Raw genomic sequence first — 16,921 nt, 5'->3', positions numbered from 1 at the left:
CTAGGACTGGGTCTGGGGGTTCCGGGAAGTCGGCAGAAATTCCTACTCGGCGGGAGGGGTGGGGCAGGTAGAGCGGAGTGGTGTGGGGTGGCCCGAGGGGATGGGAGAGGGTCCGGCCCACACTGTGCCTGGGCTGGGACTGGTCCCGCCGGCGCAGGGTAGCAGGAAGCTCTCCACACACTCACCGGACCTGGGCTAGGACTCAAGATGTATTATGTTTAGGGGCCAACTTCCCATGATAAATGTAGTCATTATGTGCTCTGAACATGTATGGAAAACAAGAATCTGCCAAAAAATACAAGTAGCACTATAAAAGAGAAAGAGAAAGGGGAAGAAACAGATTAAAACACTTTGGAAAATATCAATAAAAATATGAGAACAGAAGTTATTTTAGTGAGCACTGGGCTTAGTACTTTTAAAGAATTTACAAGTCATACTTCATAAAATTAAAGACCAGGGAAAGATGTCTAAAATTACATATTCTTTCATTTTTCTATTGCATTATTTGAAAGAGTCTAGATATAGCTTTAATTTACTTTAATAAGTAAATAGTTGTGAACACTGATAATATTATAGGAACTTTGAATCTATCAGAAAAGCTGACTTTGCTTATTTTTAATTGAAATTGCTCTTTTATCTCTTAATATGTGACTTTTATTTATAAAAGGTTGGCCTACCCTTATGCTTTGAAGATTTCCACCTACTTTCTCTTCCAATAGATTTAGAGTTTCTGTTTCAATATCTAGATCTTTAATCCATTTTGACTTTAGTTTAGTGCATGGGGATAGACCTGGGTTTAGTTTTAGTCTTCGGCATGCAGAGAGCCAGTTTTTTCACCAATATTTGTGTAATACCAAAACCATGCTTGAAATACCTGTCATCTTGGTCTTCTAAATGTATACCACTTCTAATATCATATCAGTTATTACTATACTCTCTTTGAAATAATTTTTAAAAGGTAATAAAAGAAAATGGGAGACAAGAACAGAAATTTAAGAATTCTTGGAAACATGTGGTAGTATTCAAACATATGTCCCATCTTGCATAATTATATCTGTTAACCTGAGCAGCAGATATGACGATGAAAATAGATAATATATTATCTATTATCACTGTTGGTCAGATATTCTTGTTTTGAAAATTTGTAATGTGTGTATTGTTGTATGTTACCCTGTTTCTGTCTTTGCTTTTGTTTTTTCTGCTCTTGTTTTTACTTGTCAAAATAAAGTTATAAAAAATAGTGCTCATTCAAGTTGAAGATATGACCCAATCTTGTTTTCCAAGCTCTTAATTCTGTACCTTTATGTGAATAGAACAATTGCATATTCAATTTATGTTGTTATCATTGTCTACTCTTGGATTTGTGAATAAAATGTACATCAGGATTTTATAAAAATAGCTTTATTGAGATGAAGTTTAAACTCCACATGATTCACTAATTCAGCATCTTAGTTCATTTACAGGATCATGCACTATTCCTGAAATCTGGGTGTCTTTCCTGTTCCCAGAAATGAATCACCCTCCATAGTAGCAGCCCCATACTTCCCCTTTGCACTCCTCTGCTCCAGTCCTTGGTAATGATTAGCACATTTCTATGAAGCCTGTAATACAAAAGTCATTTTCTTATTTGCAGGGAGTTTACAGAAAGGCAAAAAAAGCTAATATATCAATAACCATGAGAATATTTCCACTAGTTTTTCTGAATAAAACAGAAACCCAAAGCAACAGAGCCATAACTACAAGATTTACATAAAAGAAGTCAAGAGGTAGACAATCCAAGGGTGATCTGCCAATTTGAGGAAATTATGAGAAACTCAACCTGCATCTACTTTGCCATGTCTGATTTCTTCGCTCACAGACATCTTACTGCAAAATGTGTAAGCACTAGCTTCTAAGAAAAGAGGCAAGAGGTGAATAATGCAGTGCTGAAAAGTGTTCCTTTCCCCGACTGTCCACTGAGTCTCTGCCAAGCACCATGCAGTCACAGAAAATCCTGTGAGAGCACAGGACAGATGTTAAGGTTTATGGCTAGATGAATTTCCAACTTGAATTAAAAATAGAGCTGGATGCTCAAAAATTAACTACATCATTAATTAAATTAAAAATTTATATTCTGGACTCTAAGGAAGAAAGATTTGAGGAAAATGTTTGGGTTTTAAAAAAAATAAGGACTCCTAGAAAGCCCAAGGTCCTGAGTTCGATCCCCAGTACCACCAAAAAATAAAAAATAAAATAAGAAAATAAGGACTATTGTAAAAGAAAAGGAGAAAATTCTTCTATGGGAGTTCAGAGACTAGAGATATTTCTAGCTAGGTGGATGGAGCAAAGACTTCTTTTTTTTTGATACTATGTCTCACTTCAAAGCTCAGGCTGGCCTTAAGCTCACTATGTCATCTAAGCTGGCTGCAAATTTATGGCAATCTTCCTGCCTCAGCTTCCCAAGTGCTGGGATTACAGGTATGCGTCACCACATTCACCAAAGCAATGACCTAAAGGAAAGGGAGATTTTTATACATTTGGGGAAAATATTTTATCAGAAGGAACACAGTAACAATTATGAATCTAGAAAAGCTCAGAGTCCACATGGAAATATAGTCAAAAGGGCTTGTTTCCCTCTTCTTCACTGTCTTAGGGCTTACAGTCCTCCCGAAAAATCTGTAATGGGGATGGGAGGTCCAGCATAATAGTCAGAAGTTCAGAAAATGCACTCCCTATAAAATAACAATTTAACTAGAAAGAAATTATCTTTCTAAAATTTCTTTACAAATCTTTGGAAATTTTCCTATTAGCATATAGCAAAAATAACATGTATTGAAAGTAATAGACTACGTCTGATTTTTTGTTTACTTCTGGTATACATCAACTACCATATTATACACTTGTAGTTTACATCACTCAGTAGTGTGGTTTCCAGGAGGTTTATCTTGCTTAGGCTTACTGGATTTCTCTAACTTGCATGTATAACATTCATAAAATTTGAAAATTTTTCAGCTATATTTTGCAAGTATTTTCTCTCTTTGTTTATTTCTAGGACTTTATATAAATGATAGATGGTTTAATATTATCCTACTGGTTCCTGATACTTTATAACTTTTATTGTCTTAATTTGTTCCTGTGAGCTTTCTTACAGTTATTTTCTATTGTGTTCAAGCTCACGGATCTTTTCTTAGAGAGTCCAATCTGCAATTATCATCTGGTGTTTTCTTTCTCTTAACCCCATTATATATTTGATCTCTTTATGTTATACCCGTATCCACTTATGTCTCCTTCCTGTTGATAGCATCCTTTTCATACTTCAACATATGATATGAAAGAATGCTATGTTTAAATATTTAACCCATTTTCTGTAATTTCATCATCTTTGTTACTCCTAAGTCAATTCCTCTTGATCACATCATTTTTTTTCTTGGCTTGATCGCATATTAAAACTCATTTTTTCTAGTTTCTTTTAAATGCATAGTACCTTAAAACTATCTAAAAGTACTGTAGTGCTATAAACAGCCTTTCTTCTTCTTTGTCCCCCAGACTCTGGCAAAAACCATTCATTCTCAACTTCTATGAAATCAAGCTTTTATGATTCAACAAATGAGTGAAATCATGTGTTACTGGTCCTTATATGCTTGATTTATTTTATTTAATATAGCCCATTAATGAGATCAAACTATAATATAAATCTATCAGACAAATTTATAGATCAAATGTGTACTGCATATAAGACTATATTATTTCTTTAAATATTGCTATTGAAGTAAAAAATTATAAAACCATATTTAAAAAATATATATGTAGCAATAAAATAAATGAAAACAGGACTAAAACAGTAAAATGTTTTATATAAAATGCACATTATTAGCTGTAATCATATTGATAAGCTAATGATGCCTATTGTAAACACAATAATAACTACTAAAAATGTAAAAAGATACAGCTAAAAGTTAACAGAAAAGTACATAAATAGAAAAATGTCATAAGATGAAAAAAGAAAAATGTGTATATCATTATTTGTGTATCATATCTGTATATCATATCCACGAAACAAGGATATGTAAGGAATAATGGAAAATACACTTGATGTTACAATTAAAATTAACAATATATAAACTAGACTCAATTATGTGTTAGTTACAAAAATAACATTTTAGTTACCAAAATAAGAATAGATTGCAAAAGAATTTGGCATACAGTTAAGTGAGACATGCAGAAAGCCAAATAGCCACAATCAAAAAATAGATGGCAAAAAATAGAAACATATTCCATGAGAAATAAGTAATGAAATATTGAAGAAAGTACATTAAATAGACACTATAGATTTCAGAAAAATGTCTATTATTGGACATACAGAAGGCTAATTCAATAATGATAATATGGCAAATTTATTAGGAAGATTTTAAAAATGTGAATATGTGGACATCACATGTCTGATTTTTAATGGACATGAAGTAGAATCTCCTGGGATAATAAGATATATCCAATTTCATAATTTTCAAGAAGTAAGATGTTTTTCATAACTGAAAGATATCAAAGGAGCAGAAGGCCAGCCTTCTATGGGCCACCTTCTAATCCTGAACATTTATATTCACAGAACATGAAACTCAAAAATCATAGAATAAACATCATTTCCAATGACGCATAGAATGTTCTCTGTGGGAGAAAATGGCTTCATAAATTTTAAATATTAAAAACATAAGATATATGCTTTCAAAATTACAAAATTATTTTAGAAATTGTAAGTTAAACTTTAATTTTACATTGATTAAAAATAAAAATGTTAATCAGAGAATAGCTTCAAATAGAAAAAAACAAAATAAGCAATATCTTCAATGATAATTTTTAAAACTGAGCAACAGGAATAAACAACTGGGATTAGGTAAAGGCAAAAAGAAAGGAAAAAAAGGAACATCATGTATGCATGTATACAGGATTGCTGAGATGATTGTACTAGTAATTGTACTACTCTGTTGATATTTTGAAGGAAGTTAATACTTAAATATTTATTTTGACCAATTTTACATGTTTATATCTGGTAATCTGAGCAACTACATTGAAGATAACAGTGTGCAATATAATGACCACTGTAGAATAAATTATCATCTATTTTTTAGGGGGATTGTGTATCATTTCTAATGTCTTATCTATTCTTTTAAAATAACAATAAAACAAATGATGTATGGATGGAAGAAAATATGCTTAAAAGTAAACTGAAAGCTTTACACACTTATATTGCAAAGAGAAACTTCAATTTACTTTTTAACACAAAAGCCATAAACCAATAAATATGAAGTAAATATAACTGAGAGACAAATCAATAAAACAAATGCAACTTGAGAAAAAAATAAACAATAGTGAAAGCTAAAAAACCAAAGAGGTGGTATTTTGAAAAGAGAAAATAAAATTTTGCATAGCTCATTAAGAGAAAAAGATCTGAAAACAAATTAATGATATAAGAATTAAAATAAATAGGGCTGGCCACTAAAGTGCTGCTTAGGCAGATGCAGGGACTGGGGTTGGATTCCCAGCATGCCATGCCGGCCCCACCTAGGGGCCTGCTGAGATGGCGATTGAGAGTGGGTGTGGTGGTGCCTGCCTGTAATCCCAGTGCCTGGGCGGCTAAAAACAACAAGATCACTACAAGTCCCAGTCTGTGTAATGAGACCCTGTACACCTGTATCATGGACATTTAAAGTAAAATAGAAGGTGGTATCATAGACAACATTACACTGACAATCACTTCAAAGAAATAAATACAGACCTTGAAAAATAGTACAAAAGCTGATATGCAAAGAAAGTGTTTGCATATCCTTTTATCACTTAGGGAAAGTTAGCTCATTATTTATAATCTACTAAAGATAATCCCAGGCCAGCATTGTTTCACTGGCAAAATTCTTTCAATTATATAAATGGAGAAAAATCTCTGTTCTTTAAAAAAAAATTGAGATACAGACCAGGCATTGTAGGGGAAACCTGTAATTCTAGCACTCTGAGAGGCTGAGGCAGGTGGACTGAAAATTCAAACTCAGCTTGGACAATCGCAATAAAGACCTGCATCAGAATAAAAATAATTTAAAGGACTGGGGCTATAGCATACTGGGAAGGTTGTGGGTTCAATCCTGAGTACCAAACATTTTTCTTTTTTAGTTCATCCTGAATACAGAGACAAGTACTAGTAAGATGTTCCTCTATTTTTGGTGTGGCTACATCCTAATAAATCATCATAAGTTGACAATGTTCTATGTGGAAAATGCATTTAATATACCTAACCTATGAAACATCCTACCTTAGCCTCAACAAGCCAAGAACACTGCATTAGTCTATGGGTAGGCAAAGTCATCTAACATAAAATCTATTTTAAAACATTAATATATAATATAAAAATATAATATAATACTTAAAAATATAATTTAAAAATATAATATCCTATTTTTTTCAGAACTAGGGATTGAATCCAGGCCCTTGTGCTTGCCAGTCAAGCACTTATTCTACTGAGCTATCTCCCCAGCCCCTAAATTAAATATTGAGAACACACTGAGAAATTATGAAAACCATGCATTTCACAATAACATACCCCCAAAGTGAAATATTTAGGAAACAATCTCACAAAAAAGTAAAATATTTATACAATGAAAATTATACTAATACTCTAAAAAAGAGATTGAGGAGGATTTCAGAATATGGAAAAGTATTCTTTGTTCCTGGATAAGAAAAATAAACATTGTGAAAATGACCATACTCACAAAATTATTATACAGATTCAATGTAATCCCAATTAAAATACCGTTAGTATACCCCACAGAGTAGAAAAAAAATTCCTAAATTTCATCTAGAACAAGAAGAGACCTATAATAGCATCACCAATCCAGGGCAACAAAGGAAAGGCAGGAGGTATCATAATCCCTGACTTGAAAGTATACTTCAAAGCTACTATGATAAAGTTATCATGGTACTGGAAAAAACAGACCTGAGGATCAATGGAATAGATTAGAAGATATAGACACAACTACAAGCACACTGAGCAACACTACCATTAACAAAACGACCAAACATTTTCATTAGAAGAAAGATAGCCTCTTTAACAAATGGTGCTGGAAAAACTGACTCTCCACACGCCAAAAACTAAAACTGGACCCAGGCTTATCGCCATGCACTAAACTAAAGTCAAAACCAATGAATGTCCATTTTGTATCTGTGTATTCAAAGTGGTTGGGATAGATATATAGTTGCATTCTCTTAATGAATAGAATGATTTGTTCAAATGGTGTTTGTAAGTAGGATCACAAGTCCGCATCTTGTACAGCAATTAACCACTAAGAAGAATATATGCAGTGTATTATTTGTTGAAACTATACTTCCGATTTGATTTCAAACTGTCTCATTGCTATCTGTTTATCAATAAAACTTTAAAAAAAATGGATTGAAGATCTAAACATTAAAACACAAATACTAAATCTCCTGCAAGAGAAAGTTGGAGGAACTCTTGAAGACATAGAAGTAGGCAAAGAGTTCATGAACAAAAATCAAATCTCAGGGGAAACACTTGAAAGAATTAACAACTTGGACCTCCTCTTATTGAGAAGTTTTTCATGTCAAAAGAAAGTAGCAACACAGTGAACAGATAACCCACAAATTTGCAAAAAAAAATCTTAACTAATAAGCACTCAGACAAAGGTCTTCTCTCTAGAATTCATAAAGAACTAAAAAACATTAGGATCCCAAATTTTAAAGGCCAAATCCAGAAGTGAGCATGCGAGATGAACACAAACTTCTCAAAAGAAGAAATTCTATAAGCTAATAAATACATGAAAAAAATGCTCCACATCACTAGCCATCCATGAAATGCAAATTAAAACTACACTGAGATACCATCTTATCCCAGAAAGAATGGCTATCATAAAGAAGTCAACCAACAACAAATGTTGGAGAGGTTGTGGGGAAAAAAAAAACGCTTCTCCACTGCTAGTGGGAGTGTATACTGGTGCAACCATTATGGAAATCAGTGTGGAGACACCTTAAAAAACTCAGACTGGACATCCCATTCTAACCAGCTCTCCTCCTACTGGGAATTTTCCCAAAAGAGCTGAAAACATCATATCTTGGTGATATATGTGTGCCTATGTTTACAGCAGCACAATTTGTGATAGACTAATCTTGGAAACAAGCAAGATGCTCATCACCTGAAGAATGGATGAAAAAGTTGTGGTATTTTTATACAGTAGAGTATTACTCAGCTATAAAGAATGATAAACTCAAAGCTTTTATATTTAAGTGGATGCCACTTGAAGATATACTCATAAAAGAAATAAACTAAACCCCTGTGTATAATATCATATAGCCTCCCTAGTATAAGAACTCAAAAGAAGAAATCAAAATTGAAAGAGATAGCACAATGAAATGGAAAGTGAGAACTTAAGGATTAAACAAAAAAAGGGCAAGGAGAAAAGCTAGGAAACATGACAGGAGCAAAACCATACATTTATATACACAAGACGATTAAGTCAATGATCCTCATGGTCTTCACCAGGTTTTTGTAACTAGCAGTTAATTGGTAGGATTCTCACCCTGACTAACCATATATGCTGATACCTGTGAACTGAGCGACTGCACTGAGGATAGCAATATGTAATACTAGGGCCACACTTGGATTGCCTGTCATTCTGGTCTTCTAAATGCATACTACTTCTAATGTCATATCAATAACTGCTATTGGTCCCAAGTAAATGCTTAGAAGATAATGAATGAAAACAAGAGACAAGAAAAAAATGTCCTAGGACTGTCCTGATACAACGTTGTACATGGTTAGATTTCTAAATTTCTGTGTAAAAATATGTGACTGTTTATTTCTATTTCTTTACTGTTTTTTATTTTTTATTTTTTCACATTCTGTAGGGATTTAAAGTTTAGCATATCAATGATTAATGGGAAATACTTGTTCCATGATATGGCTAAGCCATTTGATATTCAGACAGTGATATTAAGCTAAACTGCCTATGTTAGAGGGTAACAATATCATTAAGCTTCTCTTCTGGAGGGTAAACAACTTATGTTTGCAGACCAAAAAATTAGTGAAAAAGAAGGGCTAAAAGGATAGCCAACATTGTGGCGGTAGCCCTTCAAGGTTAGTGAGGACTCAAGACATAAGAGAACCTGTACTGTAACATCCTGTAACTCAGTGGTGTCCCAAATTTTAAGTTCAAGGAGATTATGGGGCCACAGAGGAAAAGGATTGACTGTAGAGTGTGCTTAGGAAGAGTCACCTGGAGAGAAAACATTCTCTCAAGCTTTCACAGAGAGCAAATTGTTCAAGCAATGGCCGTGACTCATTCACATGGCTGATACTGACAATGGATCTACAAACTGCTGTACAGGGTTTCAGGGTAAATGCTGAGGGGATTAGACTGACCTTGTCAGATACAAAAATTATATTTTTTGTTATATAGATCTTGCTTTATCTTGGTCTTAACCATCCAGCAGAAAAGTATACAACAGAGGTATGAAAAGTAAAGCCATATTAATATGCTGAGCTGTAAAAGGCTCAAGTCAACAATTTCTGACATTGCCAGTTCTGTGGATAACCAACCACTATTATGGACTACTGGACTGTATTGGATTATTTTGCTGAATTCACATACCTACAATATTTGATTGTCAATAGAATATCCATCTCTAACAAAACTAAACGAAAAAGGGGGATATAAATGAAGGACCATCTTGTAGTGAAATATATATTGTATATCTATATATATAGATATTAATATATATTTAATATCTAATATAATTTATATTTATATATATATCTATGCTAATATATATATAAATATATATATATATATATATATATATATATATATATATATATTAGCATAGATATACAGCTACTTTCTCTTAGTTCAAGGAGAAGAAAGATTTGTACTAATAGTGTTTAGACAAGATATCATGTCTGGATCTTGTACTATGAATAATTACTAAGAAGACAATGTGCAATGTATTATTGTAACTGTCCTACTAACATTTTTTTTGGAAAGTGTCTCACTGCTATTTCTTTCTCAATAAAATAAAAAAATCAAATGGTGCTGGAAATACAAGCTTTCAACATGCCAAGGACTTAAAATAGACCCATTCCTATCACCATTCTCAAAACTATAGTCAGAATGTATCAAAGATTTAAATATTAAAACTGAAACATTAAATCTTCTTGATGAGAATGAAGGAAAGAATCTTAAGGACATAAGGGTAAGTAAAGTATTCATAATCAAAAATCAAACTGCATGGGAAATACTTCAAAGAATCAACAATTGGGATCTCATCTTTTTGAAAAATTTCCACATGTCAAAATAAATCATGAATAGATTAAAAAGAAAACCCTTGAATTGGAAGACAATCATTGGAGGCTGTCCATCAGACAAAGGACTCCTGTCTAGAACATAAAAAGAATTTTTAAGAATCAGACCTCCAAAATTCAAAGATCTAATCCAAAAATGGGTATCTGAGATGAATACACATTTCATAAATGATATATAAATGGCAAATAAATATATGAAAAAATGTTCAACATTGATACCATCTTACACCAGAAAGAATGGCTATCATCAAGAAGTCAACCAATGACAAATGCTGGAAAGACTATGGGGAAAAAGAAACCCTTCTTTACTGCTGGTGGGAGCGCAGGCTGGTACAACCATTAAGGATTCAGTAAGGAGATTCCTCAAAAAGCTAGCACTGGAGGTTGCATTCAAGCCTGCTATCCCCTCCTAGTTATTTTTCCAAAAGAACTAAAATCATCATACCACAGTAATACATGTGATCCATGTTTATAGCAGCACAATTTGTCATAGCTAAATCTTGGAAACAACGTGAATGCCCATCAACTGAGGAATGGATAAAAAATATGTGGTATTTTTACACAATGCAGTATTACTCAGCTATAAAAAAGATAAATTTGAGGACTTTAGATAAATGGATTCAGCTAGAGACTTTATTGTAAGTGAAATAATTCAGATCTACATGTGCTATACTATCACACTAGTATTACAACCTATAAAAGTAATGAAAATCTAAAATGCACAATAGATACTGTGAAAGGGAAAGAATGTGTTCAACAGGAAGGAAAAACTGGGATGAGTAATAGGACAGATAAAAGAAGGGAGAAAATATATTTAGGTAGGTATGCATGCAGAATAGCTTGCACACATGCATTATGGATTTCTGCTGGTCTTTTGAAAGGAACAGTTAATGCTCAAAATATTTTTAAATTTGATTCTTGCTTCTTTTGAATTTCTTATCATTTCTTTGTTATTGTTTTGGTTTTTTTCTTTAAACAAATCTTATATGTTTATACTTGGCAATCTGAACAACTAATTTGATGATAGCATCATGTAATACAGCAACCATTGTTGAATTCCTATTACCTTGTTTAGTGAAATCTTGCATTATTTGTAATGCTGTTTTTATTACTATTTTTGTATTCCTTATCAGTTAAAAATTAAAAATGTTAAAAATAAAATAAAATAAAATGAAGATTGAGAGATGGTAGATTGGTTAGCTTTCAAAAAACTTGTGTCCAGGCCAGCCAAATAGCTCAGCAGATTAAAGCTCCTGCTTAGGCAAGACGCAGGGGCCGGGAGTTCGATCCCCCAGCCTGTCGTGCTGCCCCAGGGCTCAGTGAGAAGGCGACTGACACTGGGCGTGGTGGCGCTCGCCTGTAATCTCAGCACTTGGGAGGCTGCAAACAGGAGGATCACAAGTCCGATCTATGCAGTGAGACCTTATAGGCCCTGCCCTAAAAATATAAAAATGAAATAAAAATTTGTGTCCAAATACTGGAATAAATTAAGGTGAGGAAGAGAAATAAGAGTGAAGTGGGAAGTGGGTCTGGGAGGTGGAAGGATCTGAAGCGAGAATTAAAGCCCACTGGAAAAAACAAAGAGAGACACTTCAGTGAAAAAGAAGGCGTCAGTCGGGATTTTCTGAGCCTGGACTCACTGTGTGGGAGGGGTGCCTGGAATCGGCAGACACATGGTGACTTCAGGCAATTCCAGAGGCCTCTTAAGAAAAGCACACCAGTGGAATGGAATGGTGAATATCATGGACTCAATATCTGGTGAGCTTTCTCAGTTCAGACGTCTGGCGGAGGAAGGCAATTGGCGCCATCTTGGAAAAAGGCCAACTGACTTCAGGGCTTGGAGTGGCTGCAGGCTCCACCTAGTGGCAAAGTTTAGCACACAGGGGACACAGGAACTGCTGCACATTGTGAAAATCTGGTTCTAGCCTCACAGCTGAAGGCCAGCCTCAACCACAGTAGAAGTAGAAATGCAGGCTTGCTGGGATCATCCTCTACCCTGACATGGAGCTGTTGCTGAATTGTTGGGATTGATCAGTGTGTACCTGTACTCCGTCTGGCCTTGTTGCCTTCCACATCTTAAAATGGACATTTTTTTTCTTATTACTTTATTTTTTTCTCTTTGTTTTTGTTAGTTTAATTTTTTTGTTTTTCTTGATTATTTGTTCTTGTTTTTATATGCGTGTGAACATGGTTTCTAGTTTTCTGTTGTTGTTGTCCTATTCTGTTTTGTTTTTATTTCTTTCTTCTCTCTTTCCTTCCTGTCTTCTGTCTGAGTTTCCCAAAGTTTTCAAACCTTTCTTTGTCTTCTAACCTTGCTCTAATCTCTTCCATTTCTCTATTTTTTCCCAAAACCCGCTCCACTGAGGATAAAATTGCCAAATTGAAGGCATATTTACTGAATACAATTTTATGGTTCATTTTAGAATTTGTTATATAACCACTAATCTATTCATACAGTTAAAGCAGGCAAATTAATCACTAATTCAGTTTGTCATTTCTTAGGCTGGGTTTAATATTATTGTTATTACCAACTTTCATTAAGGTGATATAATTGTTCTAATGAGTTGTTCTTCCTGGCATACCAAGATTGAGATTGCAAAAAGATAATAAAAAAACTACAGGACATTGGCAAAGAATGAGGGGCTAGGCTGAGTAGGCAGTAACCTTACATCCCCATTAAATTGAAGAAGTGGAATGTTGCAAAAGACTCAAAGCCCAAAAGCAAAATATACCAGGAAAACACCTTTGAGAAGTAGTCATTTCCTCAGAGTGCTAAATACTAGCAATTAGGGTTCTAACCATAAACAATTTATGAGCATCATGTCAAGAACTAAGTCAAATCAATACAAAATGAGAAGACACTTAAACAAGATGCAGCCCCAGGTACCCAGGACATCAAAGGCAAACACAGGAGCCAATGTTTTTTGGGTTTTTTTGGTGCCAGTGTTCAAACTCAGGACCTTGAGCTTTCCAGGCAGGTGCTTATGCCCCTGGACTATCTTCCTGGCCCCTGCAGGGGCCAATGAGACAGAATATACCCAAATCTACATGCCTGAACTCTGAAGCAGTAACAGCAGAAGTAACAAAGCAAATGAATGAGGCTCTAGAAGGAGTCAAATCAGAAACAAATTTCTTAGATGAATGCGTAGATGTGGACCATAATGAAAGACATTCTTGGTGAACCTAGAGCAGATACAGATAATAAAGAAAATAACGCAGGAACTTTGAAAATGATGGAAACCATTGATGCCCATTAAGAAAAAAATGGAATCCATAAAACTGCTTCCAACAGACATCCAGGAGATTAAAAATTCCAGTGAAAGTCTATGCAGCAGAATGAGCCAACATGAGGACAAAATCTCAGATCCAGAAGGCATGATTGCAGGTAGTGTTCATGTGTAAGATTTTGTTTGTTTGTTTGTTTCTTGGCATGGATAAGAGACAGAAGAAAAAAAAGGGACCTTATTGCTGTATGCAAGAGGACTGTTTAAAGATAAGCAAGTAATCCCCAGGCCTGAGACAGAGAGAGCTTGGGCTTTTGTGGTTTTAGGGTAGGATGGGGTTGGAGGGAGGACTGAGTGACATCTTGGGAGGTGATTGAGGCTACTAAGGCAGGGTAACAGGACTTGATGGGGAGAATACTAGCTTGTATAAAAGGAATAGGAAGTTCTTTTCTGGAGGAAGGAGAGATTTCCTTTTAGAGGAGAGAAGAAAAGGGAAGAGGACACGGGCTATTGTTCTTGGGACCCTACTATGATGATTAGGCAGATTTTTTTGTATGAAAAGAAATCCTATCACATGAAAATAAATTTTTCTTAAAAACCAGGGACTACAAAAAAAATCATTCCAGTAATGATGCAAATAAGAATAACATAAGATTGATAAGAGTCAGAGAAAAAGCGTGAGATGGTGCAAATAATGTAAAAAACTTGTTCTCAGATGTCATGGCAGAAAACTTCACTGGCAAGGTAAAACAATTTGACATATATATATAAATGAGGCATATAGATTCTGATTAACTGTAATTAAAAAGATCAGCAAGGCAAGGCATATATTAGTCAATATCCAATATATTCAAAATAAGAATAAAATATTAAAAGATGCTAGAGAAATCATCTACAAAAAAAACCACCCCAGCCTATTAGAATCATATCATACTTCTCAACACAAACTTTCAAATCAAGGAGGGCTTGGAGTGAAATATTCAATCCCCTAAATGAAAATAACCCCCAAGCCAAATTGATGTACCCCACAAAACTATCTTTCAAGGTTGATGGAGAAATAAGATATCTTCATGACATAAAAAATGTGAGGAAATTCATGAACATCAAACCAGCACTCCAAAATATTCTGACGGACATTCTAGAAAGAGATAACCAGGATTATAACTTCATGAACATGAACAAAATGAATAAAACTGGCGAGCCAAGCAATTAAACGGGGAGGGGGAAATGAAAACAACAGGAAAATAACCTGACAAGGATAAGCTAACACATATCCATTACAATCATTAACATTAATGGTCTTAATTCTCCAATCAAACATTGGGAAAATGGATCAAGAAGCAAGATCCAACAGTATGCTGCATACAAGAAACACATTTAACTCAGAAAGAAATTCATAGGCTAAAAGTCAAAGAATGGAAAATAATAATCAACATGACAGGAACCCAGACAAAAGCATAGGCTCAAGCAGACTGATTAAAAGAGACAAAGTAGGTCACTATATACTTGTAAAAGGAGCAATCTAAGAGGAAGACATAATAATCATAAATATATGATTAGAATACCTAACAATATAAAATAAATATTAACAGATACATAAAATTAAATCAGTACTAATACATTGTATTGAGGGTCTTCAGATTCCACTGTCACAAAGAAACATACCAACTAGACACAGAAATCAACAATGAAATATAAGAAATGAGCCAAATTTTTGAACAAATGGACATAGTAGCTATCTACCCAATATTCCACCTCACAGCATGAGAATACACATTCTTCTTAGCAATACAGAGGATGTTCTTCTAAGAAGACCACATACTAGCTCACAGACTATGCTTATATAAATGGAAAAGGATTGAAATTTTTTCAAGCAGGTTATCATACTCTAATGCAATGAAATTGAAAATTAAAGCAAAAGAAACCCCCAAAACTCCATAAACACATAGAAATTAAATAACACCACGGTGAGCAACCAATGAGTCACAGAGGAAATTAAAGAAGAAATTAGGTAGTCTATGCAATTACTACAACATCCTGGAAATTATGGGACACAATGAAAACAGTCTTAAGAGGAAAATTTATATCACTGACTAACCATATCAGGGAAACAGAGTAAGAGCAAGCAAACAGCTTAATGGTGAACCTCAAAGTTCTAGAAAAAGAAGAGCAGGCTAAGCAAAAGTTCATACCAGGTATAAAATTATTAAGACCAAAGCAGAAATTAATGCAATGGAAACTAATAAATAATAAAGAAAATCAATGAATTAGAGTTGGTTATTTTGAAGAGTAAGTCAAATTGACAAATCATTAGATAAATGTCTTAGTTTCTTTTCTCTCATTGATGAGACCAAATACCAGACACCTAAAGTTAAAGAGAAGAGATTTATTTAACTGACAGTTTATGGAGGTTTTAGTGCAGAATCAGCTGGCTCCAAGGCAGGGTGGCATGACAGAGGGGAAACTCAAGACAGATGAAGGCAGCAAAAGTAACAAGAGAAAAAGGAGGGAGAGCAAGCATCAATTCTTCCCTTGTAGTGCAAGCAGGCTTGCTGCCCTGTGGTGGGTTTAAGACTCATACCATCTCCTGCACTCCTCTTACAGAGGCTCAGGGTGCTTACAAAATGAGAACCCTGGCCTCTTGCTGAGTCACTTAGTTAAACTTATGAAATTCTCAAGTTGACACATGAATCAACCATTACAACATCCTGGACCATAAAAAACCAGCTCCAGGGCATGTTCTCTATACCCCAGCATGTAGAACTGCTGAGTTACTTAAACATCTATAATTCTCAGACTGATACAGTGTATTAATCTTTAGACAAAACTTATTTTTAAAAGGAAAGAAAAGACTTAAATCCATAAAATTAAAACAAAAAAGGTACAATAATAACATTTCCTTCAGAAATCCAGGAGATATCTATATATACTTCAAAATTTTCTATTCTAATAAGATGAAAAACACAGAACAAATAGACAAATGCCTAAGTATATGCTACCAAAACTGAATCAAGTATATATAAAAAAGTTTAATAAACCAATATCAATAAATTAAATTGAAGATGAAATTAAAGCTGACCAACACCACCAAAAAGCCCAGGCCCTGATAGATGCACTGCTAAATTCCACAAGAATTTTATAGAACACTTTATCCAATTATTTCTCAAATGCTTTAGTGAAATTGAAAGGGGAGAAATGCTCCAAATTCATTCTTTTTTTTCAAAGATTTATTGATAAACAAATAGCAATGAGACAGTTTCAAATCTAATCGGAAGTACAGTTTCGCTAAGTTATACACTGCATATATTCTTCTCAGTGGTTAATTGCTGTACAAGAAGTGGACTTGTGATCCTATTTACAAACA

This window comes from Octodon degus, unplaced genomic scaffold, assembly GCF_000260255.1.
Source record: "Octodon degus isolate 3935 unplaced genomic scaffold, OctDeg1.0 scaffold00075, whole genome shotgun sequence".
Taxonomy (NCBI): Eukaryota; Metazoa; Chordata; class Mammalia; order Rodentia; family Octodontidae; genus Octodon; species Octodon degus.
The sequence above is the reverse complement of the archived record's forward strand: the minus strand, read 5'-3'. Positions refer to the sequence as shown.